This window comes from Anopheles arabiensis, chromosome 2 (assembly GCF_016920715.1).
Source record: "Anopheles arabiensis isolate DONGOLA chromosome 2, AaraD3, whole genome shotgun sequence".
NCBI classification, from domain to species: Eukaryota; Metazoa; Arthropoda; class Insecta; order Diptera; family Culicidae; genus Anopheles; species Anopheles arabiensis.
In genome coordinates, this window is record NC_053517.1 from 105,769,789 (window position 1) to 105,795,936 (window position 26,148).

The 26,148-nt window shown below is 44.4% G+C and overlaps 1 protein-coding gene across 10 annotated transcripts in view; it reads left to right on the forward strand.

Annotated features, from left to right (window-relative positions):
* The window catches only part of LOC120901256, a 173,811-nt gene that overhangs the window by 2,712 nt on the left and 144,951 nt on the right, over positions 1-26,148 (forward strand). For 8 of the 10 annotated variants that reach the window (XM_040308994.1, XM_040309042.1, XM_040308959.1 and 5 more), the window contains exon 2: positions 1,012-1,499. The gene's annotated coding sequence lies outside the window, so the exon portion shown is untranslated. Of the gene's footprint in view, positions 1-981; positions 1,500-26,148 lie in introns of all 10 variants that reach the window. The other 2 variants (XM_040308968.1, XM_040308978.1) reach the window with 1 other exon arrangement.

Genomic DNA, 26,148 nt, shown 5'->3' on the forward strand with positions numbered 1-26,148 from the left:
CGTGCTCGATTTTATCGATCGTTCCCTTTCGCTCACACTCTCGCGCGTGTGTGTGTGTGTATGTTCTGGGGTTCCCCTTTGCTGCCTTTGCTGGGTAGAAAAACGTGGTTTTGGAACTCCCACTGTTCCATCCTGCTTCCTGTCACCCTCCCCTTATGGAGAGCCGTCAGCATCCTTTGCACGCACACCGGCCGTCCACGGGGTGTCCTTTGTTTCGGGCTTCGGGGTTCCATCTCGCTCCCGCATCGGTCCATCAGGCTGTGTAGGCTTTCAGGCTAGGCCGTTTCGTGTTTCGCAGGTGCGAGCGAGAGTGACCACTGGTGGATAGGGAGAGAGAGAGAGCGCGCGAAAGAGAGCAAGCCACGACTGTGTGTGAATATGGGCACTCATTTTCCGAAGGGACATTCCGCTCCACGTGGGAGTGAGCGCCAGACTTAAAGCTCCGTCCCATCTCAAGCAGGGAGAATCAGATCGGCGCCACAATTTCCTGTTGCAGGAACGTTCCCGTGTGCGTGCGTGTGTGAGTGTGTGTCGGTAGGTTCGTATTTAATTTCCCTTTCCCCCCGTGTTGCTTTATACCCTTAACTGGCCTCCACTTCGCTGGTCGTGTGAGTGTGTTGTGCTAAGAGTTGCACAGCCACTACGGTGAGCTCCGCTGCTGTGAGTGGCCTTAGTGAGCTTAGTGAGAGGGTGTACACACACATACACACAAACACACACACACATATCGGGACAATCGGTGAAATCGTGGGGAAGGAGGGGGGGGGGATAAAATCGAGGAAAAACAGCGGAGAGTGCGTGACCCGCTTGATAAAGCGCTTGCTGTGTGGCAAAGGAAGAATGAAAATTTATTATCCTTTAAATGAAAAAGAAAAAAAGTGGAATGAGTGCTAGCCCGGGACCGACCGCCGGAGGGCAAACGGTTTTCGGCTGAATGAAAAGTTACAAATTAAGTTAAAATAAGCATTTTCTCAACTAAAGCTGATGATCCTTGGCTGTGCTGTGCGGCAGAGCGTGCACGTATTTTGTAGGTGAAGGAAAAGGAAGGCAAGATTAAACACACATACACGTGCCAGTACACCAACCATTGAAGTGAACGAAAGAGAGGGAGAGAAAGAGAGAGCGTGTGCAGTATAAGCGTGTTCGTGTGTGTGTGTGATTTTTTCTCTCTCATACGTGTGTGTGATACAAGTTGATGTGATTGTGTGGAAGTGTATCAAGTGAGCTAAAGAAAGCACATGTATCGTTGGGGCCGCCGTGTGTCTCGCTCTTTCGCCCGTCTGTGAATGCCTGGGGAAAAAACGTCAATACTATCCTTGGACTTGAAGATTAGCGGAAATCGGGCGAATCGAGCGAAATTAAAGCAACAACAATTCGTTGTACAACAACAACAACAACAACAACAATAGGCAGCAATTTTGGGGGTAGTCAATTTAACATCCAACACACACATACTCGAATAACTACGACAAGTAACAACAGTCATCATATGCAAGCAGGTGAGCTTGACGTTTTACTTTTTTTTATTGTTAATTAAAGATAATGTAAACTTTATAGCAAACAAGGGTTTACATAAAAGAGTAAATAAAAGAAGGAGGAAATTAAAGAAAAATAATTCTTAGACGGAAAAAGATAAACAAATCAAAACCAACAACAATACATAGACACAATAAAGAAACGATTTAAACAAATTGATAAAAAAGGGGTGAAAAGAGTAGACAAAAGAGAAGAGAACACACATTTGAAAAAGAAAGCAAATTTTGAATGGGATTTTTATCGTACGGGGTTCGTTCTTTTTTTTCAATTCCTATTAACTCCCACGAGACCCACACACACACACACACACACAATCTTTTCGGTGCTGTTTTCTTTTCCCTCCTTGTTGCTTGTTGCTCGTTTTCCACGTGACTTTTGTGACAGTTACGCATAACGCCCTGCCATAGGAAAGCTTCTCAGCCTTTTCTCTTTGGGTTTTCGTTTTGTTTCTACACAAAAGCAACCCGAAAAGGGTTAGCTTAAAGTGGCAATTCGAGCGGCTGAATGGAACAAAGCGGTAGTGGTAAGGAAGGGAAAAGAGCGGTTGATTTTATGGGTTTCGGCCGAACGGGTGTGGGTCGGTAGGCTGATAGGTTCACGCGCGATAAGCCGTGTGGTTTTATTTTTATTTCCGCAAAACAGGCGATAGAGGGTTACTGGGAGGGGGGTTACGATACAGGTTTGGAAAATGATTTGCCTGCGCACAGCAAAGCGCTGGGAGGTATAAATTTTAAGGCACGATTTTGCCATTATAATTTACCGATTTTTCTTTTTGGTTTTCCCCGGATACTTTAAATGGTCTTGTCCGGTGCTTATCACAGCATCGCCTGACATTGAATAATGCTTTTTTATAATTGGGTTAAACATCATTAAGGGGAGATAGGGTTGGGTATTTTTTAAATCAATGTCTGTCTATTTCTTCAAAAGACTTTCGGACACGCAATCGCCGACTCGACCGGCAGCGAATACCAGCGAACATGGGAAAGAAACGGCATCAGTGACCCTGAAACGTCGCTCCGCCCGAAACACATCAAATCAAATAATCGGCCCTTTCGCAAGATGGTTCGAACCGTTCGAACTGGTGCGGCCTTTCGAACATAAACAAGCAATCGCACCAACCATAAACAGACACACACAACCCAAAGGTCCTGCTTCCACACGGTAATATGACTGTCTTAGAACATTAACGAGTTTGCTATTGTAGATTCTGTTCGTGAGTGTGTGTGTGTCGATTGTTTGTGTTGCATTAATACAGTCCTGGCCCCAGTGCGGAACAACTTCTCGCCAAAACAAAAAAAAAAAACACTGGAGCCAACGATTATCTTGGGCTCATCTTTTCGCCGGCACTACCGTTTTTCCCCCCACCGGTAGGGGTGGGGGTGAAAGTTTGGTGTGTGGCATCCCCCGGCGCCCGGACCAGCTGCAACACTTTGCTCGGAAAAGAAAGCTCATTTCGGTTCACACGTTGCGTGCTTGGCAAGGTTATCTTCATGAGGAGGGAGAACTTATCGCTATTGTTACGGTGGCCGTGAAAATTCTCATTTCTGTAGGTTTTCATAGTACCTTGGTCGTTTTTTGGAACTGTTACAGTGCTTCTGGAGGCATATTTAAGGGTTATTACAGGGGTTTCCAAATCACTTTCGAATATACACATCATTATTACCCAACTTCAAGATGTTTTTCAACTGCTGTCAAATGGTGTATTTGCATCATAATAACATTTCAATTGCTTGCATGATTTTCAACACATCACAAAGAACTATCAAACTCAATCCAGCTTGAGACGTGTTGAAAATCATGTGGAAGTACTGATCAATTATTGTGATGCAATTACTAGCTGTCGAAAAACATCTTGCAAGCAATGAAAAATGTTTTAAAACATTTGAAATTGATTCGGAAAACCTTGTATTGTAGTATTATGCTTAAAAAAATGCAATTGTTTACTAAATCATGTTATGGCCGAAGGTTTTTTGAATCGCCAAGAAGATTTTCAACATTAGATTGTTTATTTTTACCTTTTACTCCACTTTTATAGTGTTTCCCACAGCTGGAATGCGTTTATACTGCCTAGATGACAAAGTATTTGTTGAAAATCATCTGGACAACATCTAAAAACTTGACGATGGAATATAAGTAGTCGGCAAACGTCCAAAAAAATCGTTGGAGCAAAATGGGCTACAATGTTTGCGGTAGAAGTAGCTCGTAAAACCCCTGTATTAGCATTTCTCTTCGGCTACCAGACATACACACTCGTACCACCAGTCCATTCCGGTTTTGGTCGTTCGGGTGATTGTTGTTTAGTATCCGGTAGTAACAGCGACCAGCTGGGTGTTGCCCCGAAAAATTGGCACACAAAGAGGTCAACGCGTGCATGTAGGTAGGTGTTTGTTTTGTTAGGAAAACTTGACCATACTTTTCTCTCTCTCTCTCGCCCTCTCTCTTTCTCACTCTCTCTGTTTCACAAATATTGGCACAGGGTACGTGTGTGAATGTTCGGAACCAGGATGCGGATTAAGTCACAATTAATAAAAGATTATGTCCTTCTCGTTTTCACTCCAACGCTCGAGCGTTGCACACACATACACACACATACATATACACACAGAGTGAGAGGGATATTCTTTCCTTTTCGTGCCCTTTTCTACCACCATTCACCTACTCACGTATTTGCGGACTGCGATACGCCGCATTCCTTATGCCACCGTATCAAACCCTTGCATTCCCTCCCCCCTTGCAGCTCGAGCTCGAGAAACACACTGCCAGCTGCCCCATGCCGATGTTGGGGCCCGATGTGGGCGGCTGTTTGTTATGATCTCGGTGTTTGCTCCCGCTGCTGCTGCTGCTAATGCTTCTCTGCCGGTGTCGTCGTTTGTCGTCGTAAATTTAGCCACGCGTTGTTTCATTTCGTTGCGATTCCATGCCAAAAATGCGCTACAATTTCATCGCGTATTTTCCCTTTGTTTAACCCTTGGAGAGGAAGGGAGACAGTTCGTGCTATACATACATATAATGCGTATTAGAAAGTACTTAAATGTATCACGATCACTAAAAAAGGTGTTTTACTATTTAGAAACACATTTTTTTAAATATTAAATAAGCCGCAATTGAACAGTCAATGGTTTACAATGCGCAAAGCAACCCGTTGTGTACAGGCTGGTGATATTAAATGTGTGTCTGTGTCTGTGTGAAAAGGGAATGAAAAACGGGCAAAATGTGTGAAAAGCTAAACGAGCAACCCTCGATTGGAGACAAAAAGTGAGAGAAAAAAACAAAGCGACCGAACAGAAAACTTGGCCGCATTTATTCGATGCCGATTCCGTCATGTTTTGCACAGCGGGAGCGACCCGGCGCGTGCTGAAATGTCCGATCGCTGTCCGATAGGCAGGCGGTGTACCGGTACGGCAATTGTTGCGATAATCCTCCTCCTCCCCTCGATACCTGCCCCATATTGTGCGTGCGATGGGGGACCACTGCCCGTTTTCTATTCTTAGTCTCGGGGTCTCGGGTTAGCGCCGTTTGGCATTTTTTGGCGGGGTCGGGCCGGCAGATGAAGGAAATGTTGTTCACTCACACACACTGCATAGTTGTGTTGCTATTTCTCGCTCTCTCTCTCTCCCTGTATTTTGCTCTTGATATAAAGATGCAATCACTGCTCGGAAGAAAGTTGCAAAAAATATCATTTCGCGCGGGTGTAGCACAGGCAGCAGATAACGGCCGGATAACGGATCGCCATGCAAAACAAAGCCAGTGAGCGAAACAAAAAAAACAATGGCATGGCTATCCCTTTTTTTCGATCGCGTCGTGACTAGAAATTTGTTTGTGCGCCTACGGTATGATGCTGACCTCGATTTGGTGCTCTTTGTTCGATGCGCGATAGCAGTGTTTATATTTTGAACATTAAAGTTGTGCGCGCCCGAACCCGCGCAAACTCCCCCCTCCCCCACGAAACACACAACAAATGGAAAATCAAACCAAACAGCACGGCCGAAGGAAGCTGACCTTTTATTTTTTTAAGTATATGTTTTTTGCTTGATTTTTGGTTTGTTGACAGGCTCGTTTTCGTATTCGGTTGGATGATTTATCGAAACAGCTGAGCTGCAGCTATGAGGGGAAATAATATTTTGGTGACTCGTTGTGGCGTGGTTTTGTCTGTTCCCCACCGGATGTATCACCATTCGGACGTATTTGTTTTAGTTTCTAGTTTAGATAGCAAAGCTTCTTTTTTTATTTAAAATACGATTACTATCAAACGGGACTGTCAAACCTGTTTTGATTTGCCTTTTATTGGTTACCAAGATTATGATTCATGGCTGATATTATTTTTAAGGACCATTGTGCAATTTGTCCTGGGCGAGCGGTAAGGTGTTTTGCGCTGGCAACTGTTCAACGCTGGCAACGCTTGCCACAGGAAATGAAGCGATTTGTTGTTGCGCATTGTTTGATAGTTAGTGAAAATGTGTGTTGGTGCGCATTAATTAGTTTCTGTTTTGGGTGGCGTGTTTTGTTTTTTGGGTTTATTTTCTGCCCACATGTTCAATTTAGTCTTTTTGCAGAACGATATGCGACTAATGAGCACAGAAATAAAATATAGTATAATTATATTAAATATAGTATATTGTTTATCATAAAGGCATACGAATAAGTCTGTTTGCTATCTGTTACATATGCTTATCTTTACTTCAATTGCATCTTTCAACTTGGCAGCCCCTGGATTAAACCATAAACTTAAAAAGTGGAACTGCCAACGGGGACGATACGTGCTTTTTTTACTCTTCTCTACAGTTCTTCGTCTCAAGTGTGTGTGTGTGGAAAATTTCACCACTTGTGAAAGCGAAAAAATCCTACCAGCTGGTGTTTATTCATGCGGATAATGTGTAAAATAGAATATATCGGCCGACAAGCCCGGTGGAGACGCCTGGTGGCTTGCTGCTGCTGCTCACGTCCACGCTGAGGCGGACGCCGCTCAGCCTTTGGATTTTGGCGATAAAAGGCTGAAGCGCTTACAGCGCACACCAAACAGCGGCACCTAGCGCCATGTGCATGTTTGAAGAAATGTGTTCAATTTATTTGAATGAGGTTTCCGGCAACCATGATGCTCTCTGGCTTGCTCTGGCTTGACCGATGTCGGAACCGTGGGCACTGTGGGCAATATAAGTGTTGGGTTTTGCTTCCTTCCTTCCGTTTTTTTGGTCGTTGGCCGTGGTACACACCCCGGGTCAGATAGGCCAACGTTTTATGGTCGTAAATGGGCACGGCCGAGAGAGAAGAAATGGCCGGATAAGGCCAGCAGTTGGGATGGTGTTCGCCCTCTTGGGAGATGACCATGGCAGGCACGTTTTCCATTTTAGTGACAGTTGTGTCTAATTTTCCGGACGCGCTGCTGGAGGGCGTTTGGTGACCGTGGGAGGTGGTGGTTTGGTTAGAGTGATACAATTTTGGGGGCAGTGGTGGTTTGTAAGGAAAAGGTATGTTAGAGAAATGAAGAAAGAATGAAATGAAATTGATCAGTTGTTCGCAATTTCTTTAAAAGTTTACAAATCCAATCACCTTTAAGAACACTTTAAAGCACGGAATAATAGGAGAAAAACGAAAATATAGGATATAGAAATAGGAATAATTGGAAAAAAACACACCAAAAAATGCAAAAGACTCAACCTTCCTTCTCTTGCTGCAAAAAATAAATAAATAAACATCTCGTCAATTTCAAATGAGTGTTAATGCATGTATCAAATCAACGTCAATTGATTTTCCTTGGGACATCATCAAAGCCATGATTATGTAGCTGAATCGATACGGCAGAAAAGCCAGCCGGAGAAGACGAAACAGGATTGGAATATTTTAAAGTAAAGCCTTATCGATGATACCCGTACATCGCGTACATCGCGCGCGCACACCGGTGGGAGGGTATGCAAATGAGGCGAAACAGATGCAGACATCATTAGAGAGACGGGAAGAAATTGCCGAAGCAAAACAAAGAACCGTGTAAACGATATCATGATAAAAGAAGACGGCCGGAGCGTCAGCATCGCCGGCGACAGTGGAAGAAGCACGTTGGGCGTTCCGTTTTCGGGTTGGTTGTGAAAACTTCCATCACCCAAGGACGCTGGCAATTCACGCCATTCCGAGCATCGTCATCATCATCATCACGAAAGCGTCGCGCTTAGTTTGTGCCCGGGAAAATACGAACAACAGCCTTTTTCTTTCGAGTCTTTCGAAAAATCGAAACTAAATAAAGCCTCGGATTCGTGTCGGCTCTTGTGAAGGCCGGTGCAACATGCGACCGTCAAAATGTGAAGAATTCACACACATAAACACACACACTTATAGATATGTGAAAAAATGTGGTATCAATGTTGTGCAGGCCTGTGACATTGGCCACACCATTCGATAATTGAGCGTTTATTGTCATCGTTCCACCGTTGCCACAGAGGAAACTGAACGAAAACAGAATGAAAGAAATCATCATCAAACCCCCGAATCGTTCCTTGCCCGTGTGACTTGAAATTCGGATTCGCAATCGGAAAAAAGGTCCGTGAAAGCGTTTCCAACAAGTGAAACCGTTTGGTGCGTCCCCGAGCAAATGTGTTTGTCCGTGTCCTTTCCATTGCTTTGTTCAGTGCTGACTGCTCTTTATATTTTCTTTTCATTATTTTCCCTCTCTTTGTTGATCCCACCACCCTTCCGCCTGGTTCACCTTAAAGTGGGTGTTTCTTGCTGCAGGCGATCGAGGTAGGATTTAGAGCCGTGGTCTGTACGCCTGGCGGGGTCTCACTTGGTTGCTTTCGTGCGTCCGACGAGGTGGAAAACCGACGAACCGTGGGCGGTACGGGTGCTGCTATCTATCGGCTGCACCACTACTACTACTAGCACGTTTGTATGCAAACACAGCGTCGCTTGGGTCTTCGTTTTTTTGGCAGGTTAAAGCGTTTGCTACACCAGAAAAGCACCCAAAAGAGACTGGTCTGGCCCTGTTTTGAGAGGGGGGGACGGTGACACATAAACACATTCCACCGAAGGGTATGCCTGTACCCAATAGACAAGGGCTGGGTGGGAGGGAACATAAAAAGGAAAAGAAAACCACCTTACGGCATGTCATTTTTACTGTCGTGCCTTGAGACGCTCGCTTATGGCGCTGTAGTGCGCTTCGCTCTGCTCTGTAGCTTCCTAAATTCCAGCCGACCTGCCGGAACCGCGGTCGACCGGAATCGCTTCTGGCACTTTCGGCCATTTGTTTTGCTGCGACCGAATGGAAATTCTCATTCCACATGCCCGCACGCACGCACGCACGCTCCGCTTCTTGCTGTGCTGCTTTCTTCCAAGCACGAAACGCTGCTGCCAGCACGATTACGGCGCGAGCAATGCGAAGAATGTTTAAATTGTTGTAACAGATCCGCTATTTATTAAGAAGATTATGATGCAGAAACTGTTGTGGCTCTGAGGAGCGCGACCCGAGCGTGATGTAGCAAGGCGGGACATGGACCGGGGGTTTCTTCGCCTTCTTTTTCTCTTGTGCGGAGCCTTGTGTTACGCTTCGTAAGTTACCCCCAAAACGGTTGCTGCTGGAGTGTGCGTGTGCGTTTTTTTGCCTTTTTCTACTTAAGCGTAGCAGTGAGGATGGGATGTTTCAAGGTCACGCATAATGTAGCTGGTGGCTTGTGGCGGAAAATGCTGTACTCTAAGATACGCACCGTGGAGGGAGCTTTTGGCTTTATCGAGTGTGTCTCAGCAAACGTGAACAATTGATTATTTACTCCAGACAGCGAGAGGGGCTTTATTTCGTTTGTTTAGTTGATTTGGAATGAGCGTAGGCATGGGAATAAATTAACATGAGTTTAATGCTGAAAAATTGAAAACCATCATATTAAACAGCTTCGATAAATCTATGCGAATGTATTTGCTAATACGTCAGTAATTAATGATATATTTGGGGTTACCTTTGTGGACTATTGGGACTATATATTCAGCAGTGGCATTAGGCAAGAATAAATAGTTAATTGGAATCGTTCTTTCAAAATTCAAATTGTAATTGTGACATTTTTTTAGGGATGAATAATACTTAAATAATGGCCAAAAACTGCTTTCCAGCAGGCATCATGTCAAAGCGTTTAAGGTTATATGAGCACAGTTTACGAAAGTCTACCCAATGTACTAGTGTTGAATATTTTAATATTTTTTTATAGTAGCTTTTTCAAATAACACTTAAAAACATGTTTGATGATACTGTGTCAAAGCTGTACAAAACATACATACAACATTGTCAACATCACACCTCATTACCCAATTTCCTCCTCACAAAAGCATCAGTGGATTGTTGCGGATTTTTCCATGTAGCGCTTTTTTTAATCGATTTAACAGTAAATGATGCAAATCCTCCCCAGAAGCACAGTTAATTACATCTAAATAGAAATTTACAACCTCTCACAATCCACCCTCCCCCACCGTTTTCACGGCCCAACCAGGGAGCAGATATTGATTTTAATCCACCCGAGCTCCAGTTCGGCACTTCATCAAAAGCTCGTTTGCAATAAATGTGAAACAGCGGTAATCCGTTCGGTTTACACGATCAAAACTCAAATCCCAGCGCCACCATCGCCAAAAAAACAGCAATCAAGTGGGAAAAACAATATAAAAAAATTATATATACAGCCTCCCATCGGAAGCTGTTTAATTTAAATTGCCACGGCCGGCAATTTGCTCCCTAACGACAAACAAATAAACTCGCCCTCGAAACGAGAGTTCAATCGATTGCGTCGTGTTTTGTGTGTGTGTTTTTTTGTTCTATTTACTCAGACCTTGATGTTTGGGAAGCAGTGTTTTAACGGCTTTTTTTTCTTCCACTCATTCTTTGTGCCAAAAAGCAATGATAACTCCCAAAAACTGGCATCAAGCACCATGCGTCTCCATTGCCTAGTCGCGATAACCGCGTGGGCCAATAAAAAAAACACACACGCACATAAACACAAACATACAGATTCCCGTTCACTCCCGGAAACGGCGCAACGGTCTACTCGGTGATATGTGGGCAAGTGTATATTTTGTGTTACACAGCACCATCGATCGCATTTTCATTGAATAAATTTCTTCTCGCACGACTCGCAGCAGATCACAAGAAGCAGATAAGTGAAACGCTTGTTTCTGGCGCTCCCCCCTGGTCTCGGCGTTCTCAAACTGCCACAAACTCCCCCTTTCCTCCAGTAAAAGCTCGTTTGTTTCCATTTTATCAGTATTTGATCCCATTCCCTTCTGTGCTTGTGTGCGTTTATGCCTGTTTTCCTCATGCCTACGTTCCGGTTCTCATTTTGTTTCCCATTTCGCTATGTTGCCCCACAAAGGCCTTCCTGGGGCACGGGGACGTTGTGAAAATTGGCGCTCATTGAATTGCCGTCCCGTGCATCGAGTTCGTATCGTGCGTGTGTGTGTGTGTTTGAAACAGTAGTGTGTCAAGAAACAGCGAGAAAACAAATAAACAAAGCCTAATCGTGCTCTCCCGTGCGTGCCGTCGTTGAGTGAGCGTGAGCGACCGCCTTGACGCGCTCAAAGCCACTCACAATGTGAAGCCTCTCAACGGGTGAGCGGGTGCGCTACACTCACACAACCGTGCGACGGATCGATAGCGTTTCATGCAGCTCTTTTCAACCGTTCGCCGCCCGACCCTCACTAAAAACAGCCCCAGACACACAAACAAGCACTCGAAAGAGAGAGAGAGATGGAAACGGACGAATATTGACAACCCATTCACAACGGGGAAACGTTCAGCAGCGTTATTGGGGGATGGGGATGGGATGGGGTCGTTTTGGTATCGTTGTTTGTCACAACATCGGGCGAGAGCGAACGCGGTGAGGAAAGCTAATAAATAATGACGACTCCCTGTCAGCCAGAAGGCCAGCAGTTGTCGAAGGACATGGGCAAAAGAGAGAAAGAAACAGAGCCAAACGGGGGTTGGGTTGTTAGTGGGCTGGATGTGCGGTGAAGAGGGTAGGGGGGAGGAGAGACTTTTGTATCGTACGCGGCAACACGTGAAATGCCACTCATGGGAGAAATGATTTGCCCGAAACCCAGCCACCAAACATGCGGGACCGCCTCGAGGCTTCGTGATTGATTTCTCGGGCGCGTTGTAAAGTGAATGGCGGCGTTGTTGGTGGTAGAGGAGGACATTTTTCCATTTTTTCTTTACACCTTTCAACGCACGCAGGACATTGTCTGGGCTAATGCAAAAACCACACCAGCCTTGGTTATGGTGTCAACAAAAAAAAAAACACATACACACATAGGGAAAAAGTGGTTGCAAGAAGAAACCAAAGAGCTGTTTGCCTTGCGTCTATCGTCTCGTGGCATGGGAAGGATTTTTTTTTTCTGTTGATACGATGTAGGTGATAAAATTCCAAAGCATATGTGAGACTCTTTTTTTCTCGTTGGTTTGCTGTCATCATAATGGAAAACAACGCAGCGAAGAAACAGATACATAAAATTGGAAAAGAGCACTCAACCGAAGCACAGGGAAACGATCTGGCGCGTTTCCTGCTATTTTTTTTTTCGTGTGCGTATGCATACCAGCCTTTGTTCGCGTAGGCCTTCAAACGGGGGCTCCGCAGTGTACGCAGCTGGTACAGGACTTTTCGATTAGGCGACAGCATATTTACCGGTAGGCAGGCTAACCTTTGCCTAACCACGTGATAAAACATCTTTCCCACGTGGTGCGTTTTTGTTTGTGGCAAATGCAAAGAAGCTTTACGTTCCAGTGTACCTCACGCTGATGCGTTGGTCGTTATTTTTTTGTCTATTATTTTGAGCTTCTGCTTGCTGTCCTTTAGCCTAGAAATTTGGACGGCAATCTGTTTCCACTCATTTTTGTGTCATCGATGCGTATCTGGTGGAGCTTTTGAAGGAGCAGTGGTTTTGTGGAGTGGACTGCTCTTCCTTTTATTATGAGACCACGAGCCGACTCCACCATGCAGCAGCGGATGACCTGGTGGACGCTGTGGAAGCAATTTCCCCAAGAGAACGGTGGGGCGCGGGTGAATAATTTAAAGCCATAAATAAAATGCAAATAAGACGCAGAAGCGCAGACGATGCTGGACCGGGGACAGTGTGGATCTACGCGTCACATGCCCGGCTACCATCCAAGCTGGAGCTGCTAGACTGGGCTGGCTGTTTCTTCGTGCGCCCATTCTTTATTGCCGGTGTTAAATAATAATTTATGCCACGGGGTCGTGTCGTGTCGGGCAGCAACTGGAGCTTCCGTGGACCCGGTTGATTGTTAACCGCTTTTAAGGTGAGGCGATGCGATTCACCGGATGAGGTTAATGGGGAAGTTGTTTTTGACAGTGGGGCGTGGGGGAAATAATTGATCTTGAAATTACTGTACACGGAAGTTGTATTCTACGCAGAATTAGACACTTATAAATTAGCGCCACTCAAATCTGGTCTAGAATATTGATTAAGGTCTAAGTGGGATATTTTTTTAAATGTCTGTTTTAGTATGTTGAATGTGATTAAAAATGATGTTTGCTTCTCAAAGATTATTTGAAATTTGCATTACCTTTGTATTAACGTCTGCAGTAGAGAAGTCTGGCTGTAGGAAAAAACAAGTAAGATAGATAATTTCTTTCAATGAGCATCCTTTGAAAGCTAATTATTCACGCTTACTTGAAAAATAAAACTATGACCTTGCGAACTGCCTGTCGCCAGTTATTCGGAATTTTCGCTGTGTCGGACGAAGACATGTTGGCATGTTTTAAGGTCTACCTTCGATTTTCATCAATTCCTCGCAAGTTTTTGCAACAAACTAGTTGGAGTAGAGGTTTTGGAACAAGAGGAGGTTTGTCAATTTCGATAGGACCCAGCTGGGGGATGTTGGGCCATTTTGCGGACTAGTGTGTCATATAGAAATTCCTCTGAAATTCGCGTAAAAGGATCGCATTGAATTTTGGCGCCATTGCTTGCCGCTACAAAGCTAGTGGACGTGAAATTTTATTCCTGATATGTTTTTTCATGTTTTTCAGGTACTATTTCACTCTTTGGTCGATCTTTGCATCGACCTCCCGGTTAAGCGAACGCAGCGATGTAGCCACTTGTCTCTCGGTCCTCATTTTCATAATTTTTTTGGCACCTCAAGTCACTCAGGGTCGTCTGGCATTCGGAACTGGGCTATCTTTCGAAGCTCTGATTGTTGTCTTATAGTGCTAAGATGTTGTAGACCTAGGTCTATCCCAGGACAGACTTATATGACGTCCACAAACTGTCGTACCGAGTCCGTTTTAGACGCTACGTAGTGCCGTTCTTAGGTCGCGCTCGCTTCTAAACGAAGTTGCTTCCCTTTTTTGGCCATCATAGTTAGAGTTTGACTGATAGAAGTGTCAAATTTTGTCTACTGATCCATGGGATATTGTTATTTAAAGTGCAATAAACGTTTCCTTAGTGAGGGTGAAGATAAACCCGTGAAAAATCGATCAGTTGTGTCCATTTTGTTAATGTAAACGTTTTGAGCGGTTCAGATATATTTTTAATGATCTATAGTATGTTAATAACTGAGCTTGTTAGTCTAATTAAAATTTAGTTTATTGGATATAATCTGAGCTCTATCGTCTTGTTCAATTTAATGTTTATGCAATTTCTAAACGGCAGCATCGTTTTTTGTCTCTATCTGTTCTCTATTCTCTTGGTAAAAACTATTACATTGAATCGTTTTAAAAATAAACAAATCTCTAAACCATCCTGTATCGAACAGTTCCATACTCATCGTCATCAATAAATACTGCTCTTACCTGCAACAACGGTCTTGCCTAAACGTACACGATAAAAGCAACAAAAAAATGCAAACCCATTTCGATTGCAGCTCGAGTGGCGGTGGCACTGCTCTATTTAATGCAATTTTGGTCAATTTTAGTTTCACAAACTTATACCCCGGCGCGGAAGCGAACAGCGAGCAACAAAAGCGCGGCAAAAATGGCCGGCATCTCTCGACAAAGCGTGACAGGGTGACAGCGAATAAATTATGGCAAACAGGCTCGCCCGGCGGCCTAAACTTTACCCCGGCGTCTCCAGCGTTCGATTTAGCTAGGCTGGCGAGGGGAAGGTTTTATGTGCAACTCTCAAGGGAGCAAAGCGCAGCCACTGGTACGAAAAAAAGGGAAGGAGGAAAACGAAAAGTACAGAACAGAGGAAAAAAAACAACCCGAGCTGTGTATAGTTGGCACTACCTAAAGGGCTTGGCTGGGAATGGGAGCGGCCCCCAGCACCAGTTTGCTCAAATGTAGGCTTTACGGACAGGTTCAGCAAAAATAAAAATTCAAACACACAGACACACACACACGTAGAAATCCGACACAAGTTCGTGTTTTCTTCGAGCACGAAAGAAGTCAACAACTGCCAAAAAAAAAGGTGTAAAAAAAGCTCCCCCAAAACTTACCGAATGCCGTTTGACTATCAAATTAAAGTGTGCTCCAGTTTTGGGGGGATAGCTGACGGTATTAAAAAGTTTCACCAGAGGTTTGTCCTCCACATACATACACACACACACACACACACACACACATACACACACACACACACTCAGCGATCCCTGCGGTACGTTCCGGTGTGATGGCATGAAAATGAAACAGCTCACAAGCGTGCTACGGGTGAAAATCGATACACCCGTTTCAACCCGTTGTCCTTTCGGTCGTCGGCCGTGGTTACGCACCCGCAAAGACCTTTCGCTGTGGCTGATGGACGAGCCGGGGGGCAGAATTTACGAGCGAGGTTGTTCTCTTGGCCGGCTCCCGGTGCCTTTTGCATTCCGCACCGTTTAGTGCCCGTGCTTTGGTTTTCCTAACCCATTCCTCCCTCGCACACACTCAAACACGACCCGAAATATCTATAAAACTGCTGACGAAAGCACGGGCAAACACCAACGTCGAGCCCACCCAACCACCCGCACACAAAAGGGGTGCACAGCCTTGACCTACACGGAAATTAAGCAAAACTTTATTAGCATTATAAACAGCACCGGGGAACCGAAGAGAACCACAAACAGAGAGCGAGCAAGAGATGGAGAGCGAATCACCCGAGGGAACGGTTGAACGGAGAGGTCACTATCACTCTGAAGTTGTCGTGGCTAAATGGGTGTAGCAAAAACAGCGCAGAAGGGGAGAGGTGGACATGGTGAAGGGGAGTGTTTGGCACACCTTTCTTTTTCATTTCTCCACTTTCCCACAACTTCCCACCAGCTGTCTTCACCTCGTTTCACTAGTACCGTATGCAATTTCCGATTGCGAATACATCGAATACATAAAGCCCACATACACTTTCATACACATATACACAAACATACGCTGCGGCCGGGTTTTATTATGCTATTTTCCGTTTGTCTTTTAATCCACCCTTTGGTGGTGGAAAGCCTTGTCTCTCTTTCTCTCTCTCTTGTGCGCACACTGTTTATCAGCCTGCTTCTTCCCTCGAGGGGATGCTTTCCGGCTTTAACGACCAGTTCCGACCGGGGCCCGCCGAAGGATGGTCAATTCCACGGGGAACTATTTTCGATTGACCGCCATTTCATCTGTCTGCTTTTAGAACTCGCGCTGCCTGCGCAACCGAGGGGCGTGGGGGGGTTGGAGTGAAGGACGCAGGACACATCGAAGCCGAAAAGCGCGGCGTGACGGTGGATCACGGTCGCTTTTCGGGTTGGTTGCGAGCAGGCATGTGTCGGGAGTGGCACACGTTGACAGAGGACGATTGTAAAGTGTGTGGAACAAGTCATGTTCATAAAAGGCTTCACATATAGGTAAAATAGATAATATGTTATTAAATGTTTTTTTTTATTCTTAAGAAATGTCCTTTTTCTGTTCATTTGGCACTACACTAGAGTACGTTTGGATCTTCTTTAGTCTCATATGAGCTTGGCTTTCTATTGGCTGTTTGTGAACTCCAATAGAAGGATAGAATTTCAAAACTTGTTGCTTTAAGAACTTGCTCTTGAAATTTCAAAATTTTAAAAACATTCTGAAAACGCAAAACGTCTTGAAATTTGAAAAACTTTTTTAACATTCTGAAGACGCTTAAAATAAAATAAAACTGTCTGTTGAAACTAACATTGGAGTTTTGATGGGTGGCGTTAATCAACCTGTAAATGTATTTTAAAGCACGTTTTAGGACTCTTCATTAGAGACTAAGGCATCAAGATCAACAGATATTATAAGCTGCGCATTAAGTCTTGGATGAAGGGAACTTGGCACATACTATACAGGCTGTAGCCGAGATACGCTATTAACGCAAAACGTGTAGAAACCGAGTGCTTCTTATTACAAAGCTATATTTTGTGGCTTTCAGCCATAATATGTTTAATTTTCTTATCGTTTTGCTTGAAGTCGATGTTTTTATCCCATAGCATAGATTATTAGACATCATATTGCTTTTAATCGTTAATCTTAAATCTATACAATTTGTTAGAAGAATTGTAAAGTTTGGAAAACCTCTTATCTCTAAATATTCGTATATCAGGTTCCGCGTATCTCGGAGACTACCTACATGTGGGGCTTCTGAAAAGTTGTGAGTTGTTAATTTATTAAATTTTTGGATGATGGAGTTAATCTAAGGATATTAATCTGAGGCTTAAGGAAAGCTTCAAAATTTGGCTGTAGAGGCTGTTAAGAAGTACTTCACGCGACAAATATCATTTACATGATGCGTCTGATCAACCAATTAACAAAACCGAACCTTCCATTCCCAATACTGCTCAATCCATCGAAAGTACGCTCGCAAAAGCGTCACTGCTCGACATGGTAGCCTACCCGCCGATAGTACGCATTTCGCAAAAAGCCTCACAGGCCCGGGAACGTGCACAGCGCGGGGCCGTAAGTCGATGCGTGCGTGTGTGTGTGTCTCCCTGTGTGAATTGGTACGTTTGGTCGGTGGTTTGGCACACACATAAATCCTCACAACCCGTGCGTCATCATAATTATTTGCACATGCACTGGGCGCACGGCCGGGTAAGGCCGAACGGTACCGAAAAGCGCACATACATAAAACGTGGTCCTTTATTTATGGTGTCGGAACTGGAAGCCTTCCCGTTGGACTCGTTTGCAAAGTGGGTGAAGGGTGGCAGCAGCTGGCAGCCCGTTTGTTCTGAATGTTGCCATTGCACACACACACAGAAACACACACACGCATACACAGCTCATCACATAGAGACACCGTGCGGACGTATGCTGCAAGTACATAAAATGCACACGTGCGTCGTTCGTGTTTTGGGGATTTCTGGATTGTTGGTTCCGTTCCGTTCTGGTCCGGCCGGCGGTTGTTTGCTTTTCTTCTCCGGAACATCCGACACGAATGGAAAGAGTGAGCGGAGGAGCGGGGCAATGGTGGGAAACTCGGGGCGCTTGGGAAAAAGGATGTTCGACGTTTCATTCTCACACTCGGCAAGGTGTCGGGACGGGCTTAACGCTTCTCCAGTGCTTGCCACGGTACGGCATGATGTGGCAAGTGATCAAGCGGCCGCCGTGAGGGATAGTCCCCCTTTTGCTTGGCTATGTGTTTTTCTCGCTTTTCTTTCGTCCCATCGCAGCTGGGTTGGAGTTCGGTGTCGGAAGTTTGACTTACAGTCAGCTTACGGCTTCCGGTTAGTCGACGTCTGTGTGTGTGCGCGCTGTTTTGTGCTGTCTTACTAACCCCAAAACAATAGAAACGGAAAGGGACACTCTCCTCTCCTTGCATGCCTTCCCTCCCCGTTGAAAGGGATAAGGATATATCGAGAAACAATTAGTTCCCCGGTGAAATAGCACAGCAGCTCGTCTGCTCGTTTTTTCTTCTTTTCTTCAGGCTCGTAAAGGTTGTGCTGTGTGTAGAACAACACGCTGTTTCCTATCACTTTCGCTCGTGGGAATTGCTTCACGCCATCCTACGGTCCCTTTTGCCGTTCAACCCGAACCGGATCGGTCCGGATGATGGATGACATGGTAAAGTTAATAAAACGGGAAATCTGTGATTTGTTCTCGGTCTTTTGGCTTGCAGGAGAGAGAAAGAGAGAGTGAGGGGGGAGAGAGAGAGCTAGAGGAAGGCAGTGGATTCCACGTCACGAGCGATTAGCTGAGAGCAGTGGGTAGATGAGATGAGTTTTTTTCTTTCCTCCGGTAGACGGTATATGGCGGGATAGAAATTGTGGAGGGTGTATGGGTGTTTGGAGCCGGTTGTATTGTTGTCCGGTACAGAAGCGGAAACTTTCTGCCACGGTGCTGCGCACAGGGATTGAATTCAAGCGAACGGAAGCGCAAAGCAAAGGGTTTGCTCTGGGGAAGAATGTTTCGCAAGTATTTAAATTAGATGACTGCTAAATGATCTGGCGAAACTAGTGCAAAACTCATATTAAAAATAATTGAGATGGTAATTTAAATAACGATATTTTCAACAGGAATCTAGCATTTTCCTTCTTTGAAAGACTGTTTTATGGTTGATTTTATTGCTTTTTTATATCGTAATATCTAGTTTTCTAACGTGAAATAATGAATAACGTTTAGAACTATCCAATTATTTATCTTTTGATTTAATTTTGAAATAATTTAATATCAATATTGATTTATGGTTTATAAAGCACGTTTTCTAATAGATCGGACATCGGAGGGTGAATTACTGGAAGCAAAATAATTGGTATAGTGACTAATTATAAAAATATGTGTTATCAAACGTACTAAACTAACCATATCATTTCAACTTTAATGTATAGATCTCTTTCAATTAATCATTTGCTTTTATTATCGTAGTAATTACTCTTTTGATCTATCTTCAAAATTATTATATTTAACAGCTCTACCAGACAACTTTCTACATTATATTTTTGATACGTTTGTAGTTATAAGATACCCGAAAACATCATTTTTACATAAATCTTGTGTATTTACTCCTGGTAGCGGTCCTGAAGTTAGATTTCAGCAGTTCTTTCGTTGCGGGGAATGTAATCAAAAATCAAACCGTATGTTTCAACCACTTTTTTTATTCTTTTGCTTGCAATTCGACACCGTCCACAATTGGCCATACATTTGGGTGACCTCACCCAATCGATTGTGATCATCGTTTGTGTTGTTTCGTCGGAACTTTTCCTACCCGTTTGTCTTTTTTTTTGTTCGGTGAAACTCACCACCACTCTCAACTGCCGTCGGTACATGTCGGGAAACATGGGGATGGTGAAGCAAGCTGTAAATTGGTCGTATTGATTTGATGTTTCCGGTTTTACGGTCCCACGGTACCGCGTTCGTTGCGCCACTTTCCCACATTCAAACGTACCACGGATAGACAAAACCACTGAGTGTGTGTGTGCGTGGTGCAATGCTTCTGTAGATGAAGCTGTAGGACACATCACGCCATGTCCAAACCGGGGAATCGATATCGTGGTGCCTTTTTCCGCTTTTTCTTTGTTGCTTCTGGCTTTTTGGGATGCTGTTTTCCGAGCTGTGCGAAACGTTGATTTTCACACCATTCCGAATGGTACGGAAATGGTGTTGCCAAAGTAACAACATCAGCTTGCGGAACGTGAGAATCGTGATTATGGTTACCCTTCAACGTGGGTTTTCTTGCGCTGGAGTTGGGTTTTACCGCTGTTGTGAATCGTTGATACTTTCTTCAGCACTATCGCACTCGCACAATTGAAGCACTGGCACGATTTTTTCCCTCGCCCTTGACAGCTGGAAAGTTTCACGATATGCGAATTTAGAAAGCTGACGGTTGATGGGAAAAGTTTATCAAAACGAGCTTGCACCTTCCAGTCGTAACGGGTGCGTGGTTGTGTTTTGTGTTGATGTATCCGTTTTTTTTTTCTACGCCTTGTGTCTGCCACATTATTTCGATACTTGGATTCACCAAAAACAACAAAACAAAAAAAAAGGCACAGACTGTTGTGTTGTTTGCTTCCTAACCTCCCATCTTCTTCGGTGTGTTATCTTGACACGGTTTTTTTTCCTTCGGCTTACGCTAACAGGCTGACCTTTCACGTGCTCGTGCTGTCGGATTCGGGGCAAGGGTATTTCGGGTTTTTGGTTTCATTCACCGACCACCCGCCTGTCGGAAGTAAATTTATGTGCAAAACAATGCGCCAACCGTCTGCTTCATGGTGCACGGTTGAAATTCCTTACATGGTGGATAAAAAAAGAAGCAAACTACTGTGCCGTTTTTTTTCGCTCCCTTTCGCCTTCTTGGCATGCGGTATGTTTATGCTGTGCGAGGTAGGCTTGAGGCGTAGGTAGAAGAGTGCAGTGAAAGCGATACGATCCAGCATAACATTGAAACACAAATGAGCGTTCATGTAAACAGATTTTTCTACCATGCTGCTCCCAGAGCTATCAGCTTACACACCAGTGGCCTGGCAGCTGGTACGCGTGTTTTGGATGGCTTAGGGGCTTCTTTGCGAACCAAAAGCCTTCTCGATTGTTTGGGGCGTTGGATTCTGTGTTTTTATGCGTTTGTTATTTGTGATTGCAAAGAGCGGATTGGTGAAAAATAATTTGTTTTATTGGAAAAGGGAAATTTACCTTTTGATCAATAAATAATACTGTGTAGTTGCTAATAGTAAATCGGCCGTAACTAATCAGGTTCTGTGAGTTATTTTTCAGTCCTAGCGCCAATCAGTCATGACAAATTTATGTTTGTTTTTTAAATATAAAGAAAAAATAGTACAAATTTTAAGAAGAAGGAAAACATTAGGACCAGAATAGCTTGAGAAATGGCTTTTATTAAATCATACAATACCTGCTTAGATACATTTGGTACGTTGTTGAAGAGAAACAGCAAAACGTTGCACGATATAAATCCTGGTCATGGCACCGAATTGTCCGAGTTAATTGTTTAACCAGTTAACACCGGAAAGTAACTTGTAAATGTGAATCGGTTTAATTATTTGAAACGATGTTTTAGTAAATAATGTATATTTTCTTCCGCATTCATTGCTCTGAATTTCACAACCATGGGAAATAAAACATTTAGCTGCGCAGAGCAAATAAAATGATCGCTAATTAACACTACACACGCTATAAAACTTTCACTATCAAAATTTAGTGTTTTGCCGTAGCCTACAAATCCACTTCCCGAACTGCGGCCGACAGCACGGCACGGCAGATTATGCGTGAGACATAAAACATAGGAAAGCGATCCCATATTCAACTGTTCGCACGAGCACGAATGAAGTTTCTTCCGCTCCTCCCCTCCGATTAGGAACCATCGACGCTTTCAGCGTGCATTAAACTTGAATTGGTTTATCTTTTCTCTAAATTCTCTAAACCTTCTCACACAGCTACGGCTGGGAGCAAACCGAAAATGTGAATTTATCGATAGTTCGGCTGCCCAATACGTTTGCAGCAAACGATGCGTGAAGCACAGCACAGCATCCACTATCTGCGGCGCACTGCTGCGTAGCCGTTCGAGCGAGACTAATAATTTAATCTAACAAAATCGAGCTAGCGAGCGCCTGTGCATGTGGTACGGGTGGTACGGGTCGTATCTCCGTATGCTCCGTAGGTCCTGGTAAAAAGAAAAGCCTTTTAAATCAGTTTATTATTTGACGGCGCTGGTGGCCTGGTGGCACCGGGAAGGGTAAAGCTTATGTTTCTGTATTCAAAATAATCGAACCTGAGTATGCGTAGAAAGAGCAGCCTTTCCGGTGGGGGGTTTCCTTATTTCTAGACGCATAGGGGATTGTGATCTTTGATTTTTTGTTCTGCTCGACAATACCTAAGCGCTGGAAAATAGTCCGTTCTTGCCTTCGGGCTTACAGATAACATTCCCGAAAGGGGCAATCCCTTATGCTAGTGGCTGGGAGGGACTTTTTGGTTGATTTTCCGATACCGGTGTACCTTTCCGGTCGGAAATTGGCCAAGAAAATTCGGTTTCGTTCTCTGTCTCTCTCTCTCGCTCTATCTTTTCTCCCTGTGCGGGATTAAAAGTCGATGATTTCCTTAGTCTACCCGTAACCCAACCGTGGGCTTGTCTTTTTGCGGCAAAATCATATGGATTTCCGAAAGTTCCGAAAGAACCGTTCCGAGAAAGTTTTTCACCGGCACTCGATAACAGTTGCGGGTTTGAAAGGTTGTGCGTGCTACTTGGGTAGGGAGGAGAAGGGTTGGCAAAAGTTGGCAGTCAGCAAAATTGTCAAGTTCTTTTGTAATGATCGGTGGTGGAATTTTGGTCGAGAACCCGGGCGGGGCGTAGATGTAGGCGTAGGCGCTTGGAATAAAGAGGCCACACAGACATGCCGAAGCTACGGTTGGAACGTGTAATTTGTAGAGCAGCAAAAATACGCCCCAGCAGGAGGTAGCGATGGTTGCGGGATTGATTTTTTTTGCTTTGCTTTCTTGTTCAATTTTCCTCCCGAGCCCGAACTGAGGCCCGGTTGATGCTGCTGGAGAAGGCGAACGCGTAATCCTCGATTTTCAGCCAATCGAGCGGAAGAGATGTTAAGCCGACGAAAAGTAAAGCTTTTGGCTACGGAAGCGCCATTGCTTCCGGTACGTTTGGTGGGGATGGGAACTGCTTTTTTTCTTCTGGCCTCCATCCTTCCCCTACGCGTTGATTGTTGTCACTCGAGTTTTACCGTGAAAGAAGAGCAATCATTGGGGTGCGGGGGGATGTGTTAAGGGAGTAAAAATGTTTTATCTAGCGCAAATGGGTGGTGGCCCTATTACGTGTATAAGCGGGTTTGCGTCGTGTGTGTGTTACGGTGGAGCGAAAATTAAGTAAAACTTTCCACTACGATGAGATTTGTGTATGCTGCGGGAGCTAAACTGATTACCGTGGGATTAAGCTTAAATTGATAGACAATTTGAGGTTTGGTTTGTGTATCGATGGGGAGGTTGTAGAATGCGTAATGGAATGGAAAACTGGAAGGAAACGAATGAAGCGATTGTTTTGTATGGAATTTGACCTCCCAGGGGTGTTGTTTAATAGAAACACGCAGGTTTAGTTTGGTGATCCTGGTCACGGGACCAAATTGTGTATGATGTGTAGTGTTGAGCTTTTATGCATTCTAAAATATTTGCAGTGTAAACACCTTTATCTCTACACAATAGAACATAAACTGTCCAATCTATTCCTTACACTGTTCCATCACTCGCACAGGTGACGCGATCATCGAGAGCGACCCACCTTTACATCAAACGTTAAATCCAGCGACCAGAGAAACGGACGTTCTACCCGTGTCTAATTGAAAATAAATATTGTTCCATTTTATTAACACTCCGGTCCCGAATCCCGCACTACCGGGCTGGATTGGATTTGCAGCTGTTCATTTAATGCTCTCTCTCGTCCTTATTGTTTTTTCAACGGCCCTCGGTACCATTCGTGTCTCTCTCTCTCTTCCTTGGGACGCATAAATCTGCTTGTTGGAAAATCAATTCCACTGTACGTGCAGCTTCCTTTTCCACACTTTCCACACGCCGGGAGGGTAAGGTGATTCCGGCTTCCGTAATCCGCCATATTACAACGGGCGTGTGTGTGTGTGAGTGTGTGTTGGTGCGTTTATAAGCTCTCGTTGCGGGAGGAGAAACTCGATTGCCGGGAACCTCGGTTACGCTCGGTAGCCAATTGTTATTCTTAGCTTTCGTTTTATGAATTGTCCGTGTTCATAGAGAGCACACATCGGCGCGGGTACGATAAAGCTTTACTCGAGTGTTCGAGCAAGCCAATCAGACTTGGAATCGTGGAGCGGCGAAAGCCGATGGAGGAAAAAAGGGCAAAACACGGAAGTTCATTTGGGGGCTGTGTGACGCAAAATTCCAACCATACCGATAGCCAATTCAGCATAAACGAACACACGCACGTTTCGGCGACACCGATCGACCTGTCCCCCGTCCTCACCGGCCGCCCGGGCTCGTGATTATGCTGAGCACCATAAATATCGCCGTTACATGCGATTCATTTAATGGTAATTTATTGTAATTGTTTTCATTGCCCGACGAAAATCGTACTCGACGACTGGCGTCGTTGCCCTGCGAAGGGAAACCGCTCCGAGCAACCGAACGGGTACAACCCGTACGTACGATGCCGTTACGTTCGGTTTCCACTTTTCATCGCGCATCACGTACTGCTTACAAGTGGTAGGGAGAAAGAGCGAGAGATGAAGTGGGGTCCCCCCCCCCATGCCCACAATAGGGCAGGAACTTATTTAAAGTTTCATCAAGCCCTCCAACAATAGCACACTTTAGCACGCTTTTGTAGGTAGGTTGGGTAGGAAACGAAAGGGGTCGTGTTACTGGAAGGCAAAACTAAATGTAAAGAACGGCGATGAGAAGCACGGGTCGGGCGGGAAAGCCGACTGATGAAGTGTGGTGGGTGCGTCTACTCATACAATGGCAAAGGCAGATTAAGGTCGAGTAGGCCATTAAAGGCGCAAGAAGCTCGATAGCATCTCGAACTACTAGCTCATCCCATTTGCCGGCGAGTGCTGCTGTCCCGGAAGCGAGCGGAGATTGGTTCGGGTTGGAAGGGGGGGTGTGGATGAGTGGAAGGAAAAGTTTTGCAACACTTGCACACCGCTTCCAAAGTTTGGCGGGATTATTTGCGTTAAATCTTAATCACACAAAACGGTGGCGGTGAAGGTCAAGTTTGGTTGGTACACGCGATGGAGGATGATTTTGTGAGGGGGGAAAGTGCTGTAAGTGAGTGTGTGCGCGTGATTGTAGCCGGCACTTGCTGGTTGCTGATGAGGTTTAGTTTTGATGATGCACGATGGGTACATTAGATCGAGGTTTCAGTGTTTGTCTAGAGTTTGTTTGTTTTCATGTATCAATTTACACTGATTTACCAACAGCGTTTCCATCGATATGTGTTGATAAAGGAAATTTGTGGAATCGATTCATAGAAGATGATGTACAAGTGTGTTAGCGGTGGCTTATGAGGCCAAAAAAGCAATGAAATGGAAGTAACGGAAGTAAATTATGGAAATTCAATCGTTAATTGATTTAATTGTAATAAACATACGAGATAATCTTTTAATGCATCTCGTTTAAGGACCAAAATTACAGCAATCACATGAACATAAAGTGACATTAAAAAATGAAATTTCTGTGATTTTTGAAATTTAAAATAAAACAATCTGCGTCCTTACACTGATACGATATTTAGCAATTGGGAACTTTAACATGGTGCTTACCTGTTTTTAAAGAACCATGACCAAAGCAATCAAAATAGAACTCTATGTTTCGTCTGTTTCCTGCTTAACGCGTACCATTCTTTATAATTGAGCTATTTTTAATCCAAAAATTAATGTTTGCCTTACTTTAAATCATTATTCTTTATCGAAATAATTAATTTTCTGTAGTTTGTATGCTATAGGAGCGTGTAGTTACGAATAAACACGTTTTGTTACAATGTGAATTGAATTTTCCGTCAGCAAAACGTAGCAAAAATGTGCACGCTGCAAGATGTGTGTGTTTGTGTGCTGTGTGAAATAATGATTCTTGCCCGAGGACATTGAAAAACTATCAAACTGACCGTATCGGTGCCTCGGTCATACACACACTCATCCACCCAAACCGCAGCAACCACACAGCTGCTGATTGAAAAATTCCTATCCAATTACGTTCACCTTTGCCACCAGCACCGGATCGATCGAGTTCGCTGTTACAAGCTTTACGCTCTTTCTCTCGCTCTCTTCAC